Source organism: Bombyx mori, chromosome 23, assembly GCF_030269925.1.
Source record: "Bombyx mori chromosome 23, ASM3026992v2".
Lineage (NCBI taxonomy): Eukaryota > Metazoa > Arthropoda > Insecta > Lepidoptera > Bombycidae > Bombyx > Bombyx mori.
In genome coordinates this window covers 4,125,206-4,144,609 of record NC_085129.1, presented here as the reverse complement: position 1 = coordinate 4,144,609, position 19,404 = coordinate 4,125,206, and the positions used below count along the sequence as shown (strand labels likewise).

The 19,404-nt window shown below is 37.1% G+C and overlaps 1 long non-coding RNA gene and 1 other non-coding gene across 2 annotated transcripts; one reads left to right on the top strand and one right to left on the bottom strand.

The window, feature by feature from the left end:
• The first annotated feature begins 5,625 nt into the window (after positions 1 to 5,625).
• Positions 5,626 to 6,621, top strand: LOC134201157 (uncharacterized). The gene is made up of 2 exons (XR_009976375.1): positions 5,626 to 5,759; positions 6,403 to 6,621. It is a non-coding gene; the product is annotated as an uncharacterized LOC134201157 (long non-coding RNA).
• Positions 6,622 to 15,014: 8,393 nt separating this feature from the next.
• LOC119630390 (U1 spliceosomal RNA) lies at positions 15,015 to 15,172 on the bottom strand. The gene has a single exon (XR_005246150.1). It is a non-coding gene; the product is annotated as a U1 spliceosomal RNA (small nuclear RNA).
• Between the last annotated feature and the right edge of the window lie 4,232 nt (positions 15,173 to 19,404).

Genomic DNA, 19,404 nt, shown 5'->3' with positions numbered 1-19,404 from the left:
ATAAATATAACACTTCTCGAAGCCCTACTTCAAGAAGTAAGGTCTCAAAGTTAAATGGTTTTAGTGAAAACAATTTTAGTCGCACGCCAGCTGTACGTTTGACCGATAAGCTTAAAAAGTTGAGTGTTTCTCTGAGCGATTAGCCTTCGCTCTATCAACGTCACTCGCGTTAAACCGAGCTAAAAGATTTACAGTTGAATTTTAAATTAGAAGTAATTTATATGCGTTGGCTAAATCTAAATACTTTTCTTCAAAAAAATATCTATTAGATAATCTATCTAAAAGATCATAAAAGATCATCTATCTAAAAGAGACTATCAGCTAAACAATAAGATACCAAATTTGGACGTTCAGATTTTTTATAGCATAGATGGGGATAATGAACTTACGCACCGTCTACTGTAAAATGGTTACCGGGTCATAGACATCACAACGTGAATCCCGCCAACCACGTTTGAATAAAAAATCCCATATCCTCGCAACAGCTCTTTTTATAATTCACGTATGTACGTACCTAATTGCAAAAACCGCACCCGCGTTTAAGTTCTTAACCTTCCGAATCGTAAATTACATTCAGTGTCTTCGTAACGAAAGTAAACAACAATTTTAATTAAACGAAACCAGGGCCATAACGTGTTTCATACGTACGTTCAATATTCGTACACGAAGGCGGCCCATACCGCCACAGGAGCATCACAAAGGTGTACGTACGTACTCCTTGCACACACAAATACGTACGTGTGCATATACGTGCGTATACTCAGTCTACTTATGTAATTATTGCCTAAATATTTAGCAGAACACGGCTTCCTCGTAAAACCTACAAAGTTACGGCTGAAGGAAGGTAATAAAGCGACCGCTGCGGGAACCTGCTTATGTTGTATGTATGTGTTTTTTTTTTTTTTTCATAAACGCAAAATATTGTTATTTTTCGGCTATATACACACACATTTATGATTTTATACGATAATAGTCTCTTTTTTTTATTTTTTTCTTATTGCTTAGATGGGTGGACGAGTTTACAGCCCACCTGGTGTTAAGTGGTTACTGGAGCCCAAAGACATCCACAACGTAAATGCGCCACCCACCTTGAGATATAAGTTCTAAGGCCTCATGTATAGTTACAACGGCTGCCCCACCCTTCGAACCGAAACGCATTACTGCTTCACGGTAGAAATAGCCAGGGTGGTGATACCTACCCGCGCGGACTCACAAGAGGTCCTACCACCAGTAATTAAACTGTATTTTTATTTGCTCCATTTTCATTTACACAATTGTTCCTTTATCGCGCAAATATAATAATATAATTTACTTAAAGTTGTTAAATGTAAACACGGAAAAGCACTGTCGCATAGTTGTAAACGTTCTCCTCCATTTTGGTGTCGTGTTCGCCTCGACATGCCGCAGCCGGAAAGCCCAACTTTGGTTGCAGCTAACTTTAGCTAAACTATTTATTAGTAGAGCACCGCATAGACTCAGTAATAAATATGTTAGTGAAAACAGAAATGTTTCCACAACATTCTTCTACACAAGGCGAGAAATCGAAAAATAATTCTGTTAATTTTTTTTATTGCTTAGATGGGTGGACGAGCACACAGCCCACCTGGCGTTAAGTGGTTATTGGAGCCCATAGACATCTATAACTTAAACGCGCCACCCACCTTGAGGTATAAGTTCTAAGGTATCAAGTATAGTTACAACGGCTGCCCCACCCTTCAAACCGAAACTCATAACGCATGAATAATTAAATTAGGAACATTATTATATTGAGGGATGATAGGCCATTTGTCTTATTATGCAACATTTTTGCAACTTTACAGGAGATTTGATTTTATTTAACGTTTAAAATTTCGAATAAATATCATAACAAAAAACTTATTCAGCTATTTGAATGGAATAAACTTAATAATTGAAGTTCAATAAAATACCTACATAGAACTGCCGATACTAATATCAAATAAAACGCACCTTTAATTACAAAGATAAATGTCGCGTATTAAGCAAAATGTTGCTTAAACCAATAGTCTTTCACCCCTCGATATTATTCCTAGCGTTTCCACCACGAAAACTGTAATGTATTTTTATTCTACCTAAGCTGATGCCTTAATGGGCTATTTCAGCTTCACCTTAACGTGTACTAAGCTCTCGGCGCTCAAACCGCAAGTCTTGCTAACACTGGCCCTAGCAAGAGAAGCGCTTCGCAGAATCTAGCACCGGATCGGAAACGCGACCCACTGAGAAGATCCAGTGAGAAGCTCAGTGGGCTGTGTCTATAGGTTAATTTACTCGTCGAGCCCTTCGTCGCAAGCGACGGGTTCGGCAAGGACGGTGACCGGTGCTTGAGGTACCTAAAAGCACCGTTAATCGATCGGGAGGATCCGTAATGACGTGCTTATAGGATATGAGGATAGGAGACAGGAGCTGAGCTAGTGGGCGTTGAACTTAAGGAAACGTTGAAATATGTAGTATTTTGTATTTTACTGTTGTATTTTACTGGTGGTAGGACCTCTTGTGAGTCCGCACGGGTAGGTACCACCGCCCCGCCTATTTCTGCCGTGAAGCAGTAACGCGTTTTGGTTTGAAGGGTCGGGCAGCCGTTGTAACTATACTGAGACCTTAGAACTTATATCTCAAGGTGTGTGGCGCATTTACGTTGTAGATGTCTATGGGCTCCAGTAACCACTTAACATCAGGTGGGCTGTGAGCTCGTCCACACACCTAAGCAATAAAAAAAAATAAAAAAATGTAGACTGTAGTATTGAGTTTACAGTATTTTAATTAAGCAAAAGGTTTATTTACTTATACAGTCAGGGATTGCAATAATAATTAGTGATTTAAAGTCTAGTTTGATCGCCGCGTACCTAGTTTATGTGTATTATCTATGCCGCGTACATTAAGTCCAAGGTGAGCAATTGTTGAAGATGCTGATGACCTTGAAATTTACATTTAAAAAAGTAATTCAATCTAGTGAAATATAAAACAAAGATTTTTTCTTGTTTCGTCTCCAATACAAGAGTCCAGTCGTTAACTTGATGATACTGAAGTTATACACTGTAATATCAATACTGTATCAACTAACTTAAGATACCGCTCAAGCCGTTTCATCAAATAGTCACCTTTCGTACATTTCTTCAGTGATTGCGCTCACAACGATGATTCTGGTTAGTTTTAAGTGAGTTATTTCTAAAGCTATCGTAGTTAAGTTTATAAAAGTGCCATCAATAATTAAAAACTTTCAATTGGTGCAAAGCAATGTGAGATTAGGCTAAGGAACGCCAATTTTATTGATTATTACGTGGTTATGTTTTGGAAGGTTTAAAGATTTAAGTACAATTTTCTGCAATACAAATTCTTGTTTTATTTACTAAGCCATAAGACAGTAAAACCATTGCTATAAAATAATTTACAATATCTTAAGTCAAAACATCGGGGAATTATTTCACCCCCATCACGCCAGGCTAATCACACATTTCACGGTGGTCAATACTCAGTTGTATCTAGTTTAAAAATAAAAAAGGACAAACCTATTTACAACACTTAACGCGACAGCTTTTGCCACACCACTAAAAATATAGCTGCAAATATCTAAAGGTCACCTCTGCCTCTGTTAGAGATTCCAGTCTGGTTCACAGGTATTATTTCTACTTGATATTACATTCCACAGGCACAACCTACGTCTATTTTTGTTAGAGCCACAATTTAAAGACCCTGTCCTGCATATACGAAGCGATACAATTTATTTATTGACCAGTGAAATGAGTTCTTCGTTATTCGTTCTTCAAATTTCAAACTTCGACTGTTTTCTAAACAGAAATTTAATTTTAACCGAAGCACAGAACTTATTTTGCGATAGGATTTATATGACAAAATATGTAGATTAATTATACGAGCGCACCAATTCTTAGCTCGACGACAACTGGTAATGCTCTGACCTGTATTATAAATACAAGCATAAAAAACTTACTAATTTGTATGAATGAAATCAAACGGTTTTTTTTATTGCTTAGATGGGTGGACGAGCTCACAGCCCACCTAGTGTCAAGTGGTTACTGGAGCCTATAGATAGCCTATATATCTACAACGTAAATGCGCCACTCACCTAGAGATATAAGTTCTAAGGACTCAGTATAATTACAACGGCTGCCCCACCCTTCAAACCGAAATGCATTACTCCTTCACGGCAGAAATAGGCGGGGTGATGGTACCTACCCGTGCGGACTCACAAAAGGTCCTACCACCAGTAAACAGAAATAAGCGGGGTGACGGTACCTACCCGTGCGGACTCACAAAAGGTCCTACCACCAGTAAAAGAACCTTAGAATAGTTTTCCTTTTTATTATAACAAATGTACCTTTGAATATTTCACAAGCGATCTTTTCGCATCACGTAGCATAGCATCACCTTCGACAATCACGGTAGAAACGTTTCGGTCCGTTGTCGACCGCAAATCGTAAACCATATGTGTCACGGATAAACCTAGATACATGTGGACAATTTCACACAAAGGATCACTACAGCCTCTAGTTCAAACTGAATTTTCCAGGTTAGTAACGAAAGGGATTTTAGAAAGTTTAAATTCTCGTTCAAGAATTACAGAATTGTAACTAACACGAAAACTGCCTCAAGCGGCCTCATCGGAACATGGTCGACGTAAATATCCAACAAACAATCGCTTGGAACTTTTATTTCTACAGAGAATTTTTCTCTCACATGGCGTCTCAGTATTAATTATATTTGGCGCTGGTAATGAAATGTTGATACTTGCCCGTATCGTAGATTTTATTACGGTAATCTAGAGGTAATCAGATTGTTATTAGGCAAAACAAATTGAAGCAGCCATATCAATCAAAACCTTAAAACGTAATTGTATAAAGCCTCGTTCGTTTGAAAATAATAGACTTTATTTTATCACTTTGACCTGAACCATAACTTACCAATGTCAACAGTCCAATTATTCGGGCCATAATTTTATTGTATCTTTATGAAGGAACGGGCTATCGGTGACAAAGTGGAGTCACGCTAAGTTTCGTGTCAATTATACTTAATTCAAATTGAAATAAGGGAAATTTCGCCCGAAAGCCCTAATTGGATTGGCCAAGGCTGTTCCCGTACCGGCGGACTGGGATGATTGGCTTCCAGAACTTGATTCATTTTGGCGTTAGTTCAGCGAAACGAATTTCGTAATTAAATGGAACAAATCATTTTCAATAAATATATTATGCCTAATTCTTTGTGACTCTCTAGAACCTAAGCCTTTTAACATAAAAAATATCCGTTAGATTTGTCTGAGTTTTGGGAATGACATCCTCTCTCAGTCGTAGGGGCACGAGGTACGACGCTCGTGACCACATCCATCCATGACTTTTCTCCTCACGATTTGATGTTGTGGCGGTTGGCATCATACAACATAGGTTATTGACAGATGCCTGAACCTCGCTTACGACATTTTCAAGATATCCTTGCATATATACAAATTCCGAACAACAACATTCGAACCGTCGGTCTACCGAGCAATATCACCCGCTCGGTAGAAGATTTTCCCTTTGAGATTTTCCCGTATACCTACATGCAACATGACACCAATAAAAAAATGTAAATAAAAAAATACGCGAGACAAACCCTTCATATACTTACATAAGTATACATACTATTTATCTAGGTCATATGCTTCTTCAAGCGAGGTTTTCAACGAGAAACGTCCGTTGGCCAGTGTCCATGAGTGAGCCAGTATATAGAAAAAATCCCTAACTAAAAAAAAGGTTAGTCGCTTATTTTACGCCCGAATGACGTCACACGTAATACAGTCTCGTTCAGCCGCGTCTTGTAAAGTTTGATAATTGAATTTTCAATAGACACGAACATGGATGTTACACAACATCCATATTCGTGTCTATTGAAAAATCTAGGATTCTATGATTCCTACTGGTGGTAGGACCTCTTGTGAGTCCGCACGGGTAAGTACCATAACCCTGCCTATTTCTGCCGTGAAGCAGTAATGCGTTTCGGTTTGAAGGGTGGGGCAGCCGTTGTAACTATACTGAGACCTTAGAACTTATATCTCAAGGTGGGTGGCGCATTTACGTTGTAGATGTCTATGGGCTCAGGTAACCACTTAAGACCAGGTGGACTGTGAGCTCGTCCACCCATCTAAGCAATAAAAAAAAAGATTACTGTATTAATCACAGTCTGTCCGGCAAACAAACGCGAAATTTAATATCACAATAAACTAAAAATAGTAAATAGAAATAAAAAATAGTTCCAACGTTCTGACACTCAATTTTTCTTTCGATAATTTATATAACTAATAAACAAAATGCCCCAGACGTCCCTAGATAGCTATAAATGTAATCTTATCGAAGCTGTCAGTATGCATGTAATACAATTTGTCACTTCGTTCCTCAGGAGACGGCTGATCCGAAAAACTCGGTACGTTGGAATTGGCTCGAACTACATCAATTCAAAACGAACTCAGTATTACATAGGCACATAGGCGTGCCGAAAATAAAGCATTCGTCTCGAGTAATCGTGTGGAGAAGCTATTTTTCTGTAGAATAATCTAATGTGTTCCAATAAACCACGTAAAGTGTTTCGCATAAAATTTAATTCGGTAATATATTGAAATGAGTTGCATTTTATTTTTTTGTAGTCTATCTGGTTGCTCCTATCATGAATGTTGATATAAAGACTGTAGCAGCTATATATTATAGAGAGAGTGAGAGATAATTATTAGAGTTTATTGTACACCAACAAAAGAAACGATGCGTAACATTAAATACAAAAAAAGTACAATTGGCGGTCTTATCGCTAAGAGCGATCTCTTCCTGACAACCATCAGGTGGAAAATAATCGTTAGGAAACTAATTACACGCGGTGTACCAGTCAATTGAAATATATATATACACATACACATACACACATACATATACATACACAAATTCCTTACATATATACATTTATAGAGAAACAATGTTATAGTATTTTTTTTTGTTTTTCTTTATTTATTTGCTGTAACATTATTGAGCCACTCTGTGTCCTGTCGCACAAACTTTTGCGAGTGCACTGTTTTGCAAAAGCAAGTGAGCGTGAGAGAGAACATTCTTCTAGCCCAGATCCTCGCTTCTTAAGTGTTTCGAGTTCCATGCATGTCGTATGCCGGATTAGGAACTGGCAAGAGATATTTCAACTCAAGGATAGGAGTAAGTTATGTATCCTTGACGTTACTGTTAACCATGAGCACCCACAATGGTTGGGCATATCATTGACTGCATTATCCTTTTTTTTATCGCCCGCAGATGTTCACTCCTGGACATTGCCTTCCCGAAGGAGGCTCGTCACGATAACCGGTTCTGCGTGACCTGTATCCAGTTGAGTTAGCAGGTCCTTGGTCCACCACTTGGGAGGCGATCTATCTACGCTGTGCTTTCCGTTGCGCGGTCGCCACTTGAGAACCAGACCAAAGGGCCTGCGATACTTTAAGACAAATATTTTTTCTATATGGAAACTAGCGACATCTTGTAGCGGATGTCCCTAAACTTATATGTTGTTAAAGTTAAGGCTTTTAATTATTGTATAACTAAACACAGAAGAAAAAAAATTAATACGTCATACAAGTCTTTATTTTTTATAGATAAATTGATTGAATTTTATCAATATGTGGTTTCCGAAAATTTACAAAGTCCTACATTAAAAATAAAATATAGGATAGGTAATATGTTACTGCCATCTACAAGAGCAATGGTAAACTAATCGAAGGAACGCCATCTAGAGGCCGACGCCCGTAAATATTTTTGTTGAGTGCTTGAGTTGCTTATCTATAAATAATGTATGTGCATTATTTATTACATGTGTCGTACAATCCAGATTATTCCATCCATCTCTCCAGCTCTAGAGTATAACTTAGTAGATTAAGATTTTTGTCGTAGAGAAAAAAAAGCGTTACTGTTTGTACATTTGAAACTTCAATCCTATGTTTTAGGGATGGCAACAGCACTGCTATTGTAAATCCAATACTAAGTGATTACTCCAGCATTCCTATTATAGACCCAATACTCAGCGATTAGTGAGCTGATTTTCTCGTGCACGACAAACAAAGCAACTGGATTCAAGCGTTTCGACAAATGCTTTTTCAAGAACAAATCAACGCTCAACTTCAAAGCACCACCAAATCTTTTTTGCACACAGCACTAACTCATTCTTCTAAGTGCTTTTACAACGAATGCTCTGAAGCAATAACCTTAAGTGTGCCCACGGAGCAGATCTATGTAATATTTTGTACATTAAACCATAAAAAGCAACAGCCAAACGTAAATAACGTTGTGAATATACGAACGCACTCGGATTACTAAGGGTCTCGTGTAATTACAATACAGCCGTAACACCGTCGTAAAATGGAAGCATAATAATAAAATGTTGAGGTAAGCATTTCTTAAATGAACACATTACTATGTCTTCGTAATGTCTTCTTCTATGTCGTTCTCTCACTGCTGAGGATCGCGACCACATGTAACGTTCTTCCACTGTGTTAGATTATTTTTTTATTGCCGTGTAGGCAGACGAGCATACGGCCCACCTGATGGTGAGCGGTTACCGTCGCTCATGGACGTCAGCAATGCCAAGGGCAGAACCAAGCCGCTGCCTACCGTTAGCATGGTGTGGACCATGGGTGGCATGGACCGCGTGGTACAGACTACCATCAAGTGCTTGTCTTACTGGATCTGACCATCTGGCTGGTGTTCTGCCCACGGCGCGCTTGCCCTCTATGCGACCCGCAATTTTGAACTTCTCTAATTCATGGCTGGGAGACCGCATGATGTGTCCGAAGAAGCTCATAACACGTTGCCGGCAGATGGAAGAAAGCATTTTTCGGATGTTTAGCTCCCTTTCCTTTTTTTTATTGCTTAGATGGGTGGACGAGCTCACAGCCCCTCTGGTGTTAAGTGGTTATTGGAGCCCTTAAACATCTGCAACGTAAATGCGCCACCCACCTTGAGATTTAAGTTCGAAGGTCTCAAGTATAGTTACAACGGCTGCATTTTAGAATGGACTCATTAGTTCTCATGGCAGTCCACGGTATTCGTAGCATCCTCGTAATGTAAGCGCCATTAAAAAAATTATTATTATCAGATATCTATCCCGTTTATTTTCTTTTAGAATATGGTAAATCTCATGAATGAATGAATGAATGAAAATTCTTTATTGCACAAATATTGTACAAAGGCGAACTTAACGCCATGCAGGCATTCTCTTCCAGTTAATCCTCGTTGATGAAGTGAAAGATTCAAGAAGTGCGTAGCTGTGATGAAGTTAATACATGGCGACAATTTAAAGAATTACAGTAGACATGAGTAAAATGAACACTAGGTTATAAATTACATTGCTAAAATAAATACATAGATACATACATACAAATACATAGAAAGATACATAGATAAGAAATACATATCAATACATCTCATAACATTAATTTCACAATAAAGGCTTCGATGCAACGCTTCGCAATTTCGTATTTGCTCAGTCAAGTTCGAAGCGTCAGTGTTGATCAAGCCATTCAAATTTCGTGTTTTATACTGGAAAAAAAATATGCTTCTGAATACGAAAAATGAATATTCAATAGTTTTTTTTCAATTTCCGCAACATTTGTCATTAAATATTTACTACTGCGAAAGAGTAAAAAACCTGAGAATCTATTCCGAATATCCAAAGAGACGAAGCGATAGAAATAGTTAAAAGACTAGAAAGTTCCATATTTCCAAAGATGACGTTCCAAAGAAGACAAACCGAAGCGGAGAAAAATAGTTGAGACCGCTGAACAAGGAGACAGAAAATGGCAAAGAAAAATTTTACTAAATTAATATCAGGAAAATACAAACTTATGCTGCAGTGAATACGATGTGTTCTCTTTTTTATTGCACTAGTTTGACGATTTTCTTTTTTTTTTTTTGAGATATGCAATGATGCGTTGACCTGCGCTTTGACTGCTACAAGCGTTATAGCTCGTAGCGTCCAATAGCAAATCGTATGACTCGTAGTAGGGAAGGAATAATTTTAGGGCATGTATGCTGTGAAAATGGATGGATTTCGTGAAAGACGATATGTGTAAGAGGGGAGTGAGCGAAGCAAATATGATAGAGGAATATGGAAGGAGAAAATATTGCGCCGAACCAAGGTGACTGGGAGAAGAGCAGGAGGATGATGATATGCTGTGAAAACGAAACCCAAACACATCTCAATTTGAAAACCGCCACTCACCTTGAGGCAAGAGATCGAAGACCTTAATAACACTTCTCTAAATTATGACATTACTATTTGTTTGCATAATAGTGAGGAAAATCAATGAATCCCCAAATTATATTAGAGGGTCCTCTGCATAATGAGTCAATAGGGTAAAATAATAAATTTCATTCTTTCTTACCCTCGACGACATAAAGTGACCCCGCTTCGCCCTCTTTAGGACACTGCAATTCAAAGCACCCCCATGCATATTTGAACACAGTCGTTTTGTACTACAAATTGGATTCTAACATTTGAATATTTTATTGTTTAAAGGTAACTGAGAGGTTAGAAAAAAAAACAAATTAAAGTAATTGGTCGATTTACATTTCCGTTCTTTAAACTATTATTGTGACCTCTTGTGAGTCCGCACGGGTAGGTACCACCACCCCGCCTATTTCTGCCGTGAAGCAGTAATGCGTTTCGATTTGAACGGTGGAGCAGTCTTATTTATCGATTGAGGCACTACGAAGTCTGCCGAGTCAGCTAGTACAAAATAAAAGTCTCAAAATAAAAAAAATACACTTATCCAGCTCCATTATATTGATATTAGTAGATTGACGCGAAGTCCTGCAAAAAGACCTACAACTATTGACAGTATAACCGATTTGACACAACTGTAGCCTGACCTTCCACCTTGAACAATCCTGCTCGCCAAACCGAACTAAATCAAAGTTGCTTGACAAGAGACCTAAACAAACAGCAAAGACAACTCTGTAGCTAATCGTATATCACAGAACAAATAATCCGAGTTTCGGACCCCAAGCATCATTCGTCCTCCGTTTCAGAGTGAAAGATAAAACAAAAAGAAATAGGTTTATTGTTCCTTCGAGATCGAAAATACGGAATCCTTTTAAAGGCTCGAGATCGGGACATTGTTTTGTCGAAACCTTTTCTCACGCTGAGGATCCAAAAAATGGATGTGAGTGAACGTTAACACTTACACATTTTCGCGCATTGTCTATTAAATTTTCTTTGCACGCATCAAAAAACGGTGACAAACATTATCTCGCACGAATCGCGTTATATTGTAAAACTAGCGACCCGCCTTCGCTTCGCTTCGGAAACTGTAATTTATTACTGATTTCTCCACTATTTAATGAATGCTATTATACATATAAACCTTCCTCTTCAATCACTCTATCTATTAAAAGAAACCGCATCAAAATCCGTTGCGTAGTTTTAAAGATTTAAGCATACATAGGGACAGATATAGGGACAGAGAAAGCGACTTTGTTTTATACTATGTAGTGGTTATATTCCGCTAAATACGATTCAATGAAAACGTGCCTGGCGTTAATACAAAATGTTTTTCAAGTTCGTTGAAACTAAGTTCTCCTAGCCGATGATGACCTAAAAAATGCGACTGATCTAACCGTACCATTGCATAATTTCCAATACCTTTTGTCAGCAAAAGAAAAAAAGTGAATAAGAAAATCTCTTAATGTAATCACCTAGCAACTAAATGAAAAACGATGCAATCAAAACTTAGCGTACCCGTTTGATGATTGGGTCTAGAGCGATGGGACAAACAAATCACGCGATTAAAGATCCCCCGGTTTCATCTCGTTAATGTCCGTAGACGCATTTAATTAAAATTCACCCTCCTTCTAAAGACCGACTTTATCTCGGTTCGGTTTTTCGATCTTGTTATTAGCACATTCCTCGGCTGAGATAGCTATTCGACCCCGGCTCAAGAGAAAATCATATAGTTCTTCCAATGCTTGTAGATTTGTTTTTCAATTCGTATTAAATTGATATTATTTTTGTACGTTGAAAACTGCAGAGGTCTTATAAAAAAAAACCATCGATATTAAAATCGAATGAAACATGTGCAAAGGTAAAGTAGCATCAATAATAACTAGTTACTGTTACGAAACAAATAATCCAACGAGATTAGTGTTCAAATTAAACACGCTAACTGCTAACAAACTCTACGTGAATTCGGCCTAATCCGTTTCTGGGTATTGACTGTCCAAACAAACTGTGCCGAGCCGGTTGAACGTACGTATCCGATGCGTCATGAGGAGTTAGGGTGCTCCTTAATTAAGGCTTGGTTTCGCGTCGCTAAACGTGGAATTCAAGGAACGTTTGTAAAGCTTAAGTCCGCCCGAGTAATCCCACGCTTTTCCCTACTTGATAGATCGGTGCCGACGTATGCGTACTGCGGGAAATTGCGTAAGCTCTCATTGTCGTTCCCGTTTTGACGGCTGACGACCAGATATCAAATTAAGCGTCCATTTTAAAGATTACAGTGGGACCAAACGGCCTGATGAAGAATTAGAGACTTTGATGTTCATATAATGAGCTACATGCAATGAGCAATGAGTAAATGACATAGAGATCTTTCATTGAGCGAGTGTTTTTCCTCGGTAGACAGACGTTATGTTATCTATACTCTATACTAATATTATAAATAGGAAAGATTTGTTTGTTTGTTTGTTTCGAATAGGCTCCGAAACTACTGGACCGATTTTTTTTTTGGTTTCATGTGTGTTTTAATGTTTCCGAAGCGAAGCGAGGGCGGGTCGCTAGTAATATTATAAAGAGGAAAGATTTGTTTGTTTCGAATAGGATCTGAAACTACTGGACCGATTTGAAAAATTATTTTTCCATTAGAAGCCGACATTGTCCCTGATGAACATAGGCTACTTTTTTTTTTATTTTTTTTTTTTTTTTTTGGTTTCATGTGTGTTTTAATGTTTCCGAAGCGAAGTGAGGGCGGGTCGCTAGTTAATAATACAAATATAATAATAGTTTCTTCACCACAAACAAAGCAAACCATTACACGATCATTTTTTCAAACAGCAGTTGTGAATGAAACTTATCCTGAAAATATCATTAGCGCGATTCAACTTTTTGTCGGATCTCTTCTGTTCTACGGTTTACTGTTACAAGAACATCTTTATTTTCCAGAAAAAATAAATTAAAAAAATCATATTTTACTCGTAAATGTTTCAAGAGTTTTATACTTGGTATCATTTACATATGTAACGTGGATATTAAGTATATGTACATTCACATAAGCGACGGTTACATATAAAATCAAGCCCATTAATATGCGCAAGCAAAGAAAAACATTATCACATCCATTAAAATACCAATAAAACAAAATACAATTTCATTGGAAATGTTAAATTCATAATTTCATAGAATTAAAGCTCTTAGAAATAACTAAGCTTTGCTCTTGAATGTTCTCCTTAATGATTTCAAAGAATCGAGAATCTTGGAAGTACTCATCTCGCTTACAATAACATAATGAGTAGCATGAAATTCACAATAGATTCTTCGCGAAGTCAACGCCACCGAAGAATAACATACACAATAATTTAATTGAAATAAAATACGAACATCTTTACCGTCGAAAGGAATTTAAATTAAATTAAATTTAAATTGCAACACTTATTATAATGACACCACGCTAATTGGTCGCATTACCTTTTTCCAAACACAGACAGTGTACTCCTTAGTAACCTCCACCATAATAACAAATCAGTCGCCACCACGAAAACGGTAAAGTGTTGTTCGATACGTCGGAAATAATAAAATGGAAATGTAATAAGAAATGCGAGATGAAAGTTCACGCTTTGACATTTTATTATAAAAACATCAACTTCACAATACCGGCAACAATAGTTAACAATATGAAAGTGTAGAAATACAAATTCCTTTGTATCACAATTCAACGTACAAAATGTCACAAAATAAATAATAGTTTAAAAAAACTAACAAAATACGCTTTTATAGAAAATCCAACTAAAAAATAAAAAATAGTGTAAGAAAATATGATTTTATTGTAAACTAGCGACCCGCCCTCGACTCGCTTCGGAAACATTAAAACACACATGAAACCAAAAAAAAAAAATTTTTTTAAATGTAGCCTGTGTTCATCAGGGACAATGTCGGCTTCTAATGGAAAAAGAATTTTTCAAATCGGTCCAGTAGTTTCGGAGCCTATTCGAAACAAACAAACAAACAAATCTTTCCTCTTTATAATATTAGTATAGAAAAAGCGTGGAGTGCTTTTCAGGATATTATCAAAATAACCTTTCTACTCATATCTGTTCATAAAATATTTATAACTACTGATACACATATAATATATTTTTTTAATTGTTTAGTTGAATTTTGATTTTTTTCAATATTAATTTTCAATTATTTTTGATATTGAATTGCCATCGGCCCTTAATAAGTATACCAAATTTCGAGTTAATCCGACGTTTTGAAGGGGGTCAAAATCATGTTCAAAGATCCCGTTACAAACATACAACATACATACATACGTCTGAAGCTAATATAAGCGTATTAAAAAATCTTACCGGTGACCTAAACGCGCGCTCGCCTCAACATTATAATTCATTACCGACCGACTGTCTCAAAATGCTGAGTTAAATAAATGTTCTAGTTCGTTTTAGGGACAACCATGAATTGCTATTTATGCCTCATAATCCATGGATTTAGGACCAAGTCCGGCCATCAGTCGGCTGGTCATCAATCTTGCTCAGACCCGTATAATCACAGAAAGAGTAACGGACGGATTACGTTGGCCTCAATTTTTAAATGATAACATACGTCTTTTGTGGTAGTACCCTTAATGGTTTTAGTTTGCCTTTTAACATATTTGCATTTAAAAAACATACAACATACTATAAACAAAATGTGTGTTGTCGTGGGACACCGGATAGGAACGAAGCTCCTTATTATAAAAATATTAATTTTAATTTCTATTCGATTACGGAGGTATAAAGAAAATAATTATTCGGGTATACATTTTTTATTATGATTTTTCTATTAATAAAAATAAAATAATCGCAAGGGTCAACCACTCCGCAGTGCAATGAAGCAGCCTCGCCCTGGGGGAACCGCCTGCATGATCACGATATCCCCTACGCCAGGTAAGTATGATTTAGCAAGAAAAATACGAGAACGTCTATCAACTGTGTAACACCTCGTCACCGCGATTCAGGAATTGTTGAATTTACGTGCAGCGACATAATTTGTTGATAACAAACTAAATAGAAAAAATCTTACGTTACGGACGTTTTTTCCCGGTTAGGGTACCCCTCCGCACAGTCCCATAAGGAACTTCGTTCCAATAATAAATCTTCAAAACGGGTACTGCTTAATACCGTGAAATTCTATACCTACTTACTTTATAATCTTAGCTGGTTATATTGGAATAGCTGGTGAGTAATCGTATCCACCTATATTCGTGAATGTTTTAATATTTAGGACTCTTCTACGATATTTTAGATCTTTAAAAGTTTAAAAGCAAATAATACATTCCAATTTAGATACATGCATATTTGCGGTAGAAAAAAAACGTATTACACAAAAACAATTTACGAAAAATGTTTCCAGTAAAATTCTGACCGTAGATTGAAAACGAAGGCAACGTTGCCATCTCATCACTTTACTCGCAGTTGGACGAATAAAAACAAGAGAGACGGAATGTAGGTTGAGTGTTCTACGGGCTGGGTTTTTCTGTTCGACAAACGACAGAGTCCGAGCCTCCCGGGGAACTCAACGTGTCTGTAATTAGTTTGGTTTAGGTGGAGCGGCATTGAAAATCTTATAAAACCCGTAAACGAGAATAATGGATTTCCTGCTAAGAAAACGGATTTTTATTCAATTTGTTTATGACGAGCTGACCAGGAAAGTCATTTTTTTATTGCTGAGGCGGATAGACGAGCTCACGTACTGGTGCTAAGTAGTTACCGGAGCCCATAGACATCTACAACGTAAATACCATCACCCATTTTTAGGATATGAGTTCTAAGGTTTCGATACAGGATACAGGCAATCAGAATGAAACTATTTGCTCTTTTTTTCCTACCTATGCTGATAGCCTTGAGAGGTTATTTCAGCTTCTCCTTGACGTGTAAGTGAGCTCACGGCACTCAAACCGGAGTGGTGCTAACACTGACCCTAGCAAGAGTCTTACTTCGCAGAATCTACCACCGGATCGAAAACGCGACCCACTGAGAAGATCCGGCAAGAAACCCAGTGAGCTGTGTCTATGAGTTGCTGCTCTTAACGCTAGAACGAAATACGCCAACACAAATCTATTCGCCAAATATCACATGGCCAGCTAAAAACCGCAACGTACTTTGATAGTTCGTATTGTTTGATTCCAAACCGTATTAACTATAGACATTATTATCTAACTAGTACCACATAACAAACTTCAGGCTTGATCGGTCCTAATTCTACAATATCTATTGTTCGCTTAGGCCTATTATCATGCAAATTGATCTATTCACATGCTCTATATATAGATTGATTCAGTGTAGTTATTGACGTCTTCAAATTTCAATAGATTACTTATCATTGTATACCAGTGAAGAGAGCATTAACGCCATTTAAATACGCACACTATTAAGGTATTCATTTATATATTTTTTGGAAATATAGGGCTTAATGATTTGAAAATTTAATCAGGTGTCACCTAGTATCTACAGTACCACAATTATGTTCATTTTTGTTGATTGCCAAGTTAACCGATAATGCTTGGTTTTTTGGGGAAACGACAATAGGAAAATCTTCTTCCGAGCGCGTAACATTGCTCGGTAGACCGAGGATCGAAATGTATAATAAAATATTATTATTCAAAATTTGCATACGTCACGTAAGCTTATCTTGAAAATTACGTAAGCGCGATTTAGACATCTGTCATAGGGTATATCTTTTGTTCTATAGACTATCGCTACGGATTCAATGTTTGAAATATTATTTATTTAATTACCAACAAAGTAATGACCCAATCAGAACATCGGTGAATTGACAAATAGTTATATGATAAATGTCACCTTATTTATATGTACAAATGAAAGCGCAATAGTTGACAAACTGTTGCAGAGATTTTTATCTTTTGAACCATAGCCTTTGCAGGCAGACGAGCATACGGCCCACCTGATGGTGAGTGGTTACCGTCGCTCATGGACGTCAGGAGTGACAGGGGCAGAGCCAAGCCGCTGCCTAAAATTTTGAAATGAAAATGAATTGTCGAAATCAAAATAAATTGTCGAAATGAAAATGGATTGTCGAATTAAAATGCAATTTCGTATAAATGCATGTCACCAAGGTAGATTTTTTTAGGTTAGCGAAGTGCATCGGACACCAATTATAGTGGGAAAAACTCTTTACAAAACTTTCACCACGGCGGTGCGCTGGTTCTATATTTTGGAAGTTTCGGCGGAGGCGAGTATCGCTAAAATATAAACAAAAAGAGGGGCAGGCCGAGGCTAGGCTATGAGAAGTAAACGTACCTGCCAACCCGTCGCTGGCTTCTTACAGGCTGCAGAATAGAACGGACGTGACTGCTGGACAACGCATAATGGCGGCGGCCGGCGTGAACACTTGACGGCACTCTTCTAAATTGTTTATTCACAAAACTGCGTATACCACTCACGCAACGACGAGTATGATCGTCAGTAAGAGTTTTTAATTTAATAGAAAAGTAGTAAAAATCCATAAAAATATTTAGGTGAAAAACAAGCGGCGTGTGCGTGTACAACGCGCGGTGCGGTCGGCGATAGTCTTATTTTTATATTTTTGTTCTTTTTCTTTTTTGCTTTTTTTTTTATAACTGGCCATGCGATAGGTTTTATGTCTACTCTCATTAAAAAAAGAACCAAATTAGTTAAAACTAAATCGTTTTTTTTTCAGGCTTATGGGTTGTCGATATGTATGTTTGCCTTACAAAAAAATATTGTTTTGATGAATAGCTTGCGGAACAAAAACACCAAAAGTCTTGCTGAACTCATCAGCTTAGATACATACGTACAGCTTATAAAAAATATACATAAATATAATTAAATATATATATACAAACTTGAAACGCTTTCAGCATAATTAGATAATGAGTATCTGTAAACGTTTGGGTAAACACGCAATATCACAGCATATATAACATAATCTTCTAATATGTAACTTCAATGTGCCTATCCAATCAAGGTATTACGTATGATGGCCGATTCAATCACTACAGTCGCTAGAGCATATGTGTAGAAGGCATTCATTCGGTTTTAGTGGAATCCCGTAGGCAGTTCGCTGAAAATGACGTTAGCCGTACAAACTAAATGAATAGGCGAGCGATGAATAAGCGTATTTCGACTAACATGCCAATGAACATTTAAATCTATATATTATATAAAAATGAATTGCTCTTCGTTAGTCTCGCTAAAACTCGAGAACGGCTGGACCCATTTGGCTAATTTTGGTCTTGAATTATTTGTAGAAGTCCAGAGAAGGTTTAAAAAGTAGATAAATATCAAAATTCCTTTTGTTTGTTTTATGTTTATTTTATACAATAGTTTCGGTTTTTTGTTTATCGATTGAGGCACTATGAAGTCTGCCGGGTCAGCTAGTCGTATGATAATTTAGTGATTCGCTCAATGTTGTTATACCTCTTGGCACTAATCAATTGTAGATATTATAGCCTTAAAGTTTTGTTTTCTATTTCTGCAGGTGATGAGGCGAATTATCCGTGCGGATAGATACCAACGACTAATAAATACCTATATCAAAAACAATAAATACAGTCCACTCTCATATACCACAACGCAACATATAAGTATACCACCATCCAGCTATTTTTGCTGCTAACCACATAGCAGTAAGACTATGCAGATTATTAATTACTTTTTTTGGGATTAAAGAATGGCTTCCCAGTTTCCCCGGAGTGAGGAGGAGGCGAACTCAAAAGTTCAGCTAGGCGAGAGAGTTGCTAACATCTGAGTAACACTGATACTGAACAGAGACCACCTCTGAGTATAAAGACGCGAGAACACTTTTATGTAAACTGTGACTTATTAACTCAGACGATTCAGCTTGGATAATCGTATACTTTACTAAAGCAAAAATAAACAAAAGAACTAAAAAAGACAATGTAAATTTGACAATTGAATTTAAAGTAAAAAAAAAGAACACACCGCAATAATACAACAATTCAATCATATTAGCTGAGCTAAATCGAATACTTGAATCAACTTTGATAGTTAATAAGATTACATATGGCGGCACTGAAAATTTCGGGAATTAACGAAGTGACACAACATTACTATTTAAAAATGTATTTATTGCTTTTCGAAGTATTTATTCTCCGCGAAATTTGACACATTTTTCCATACGATG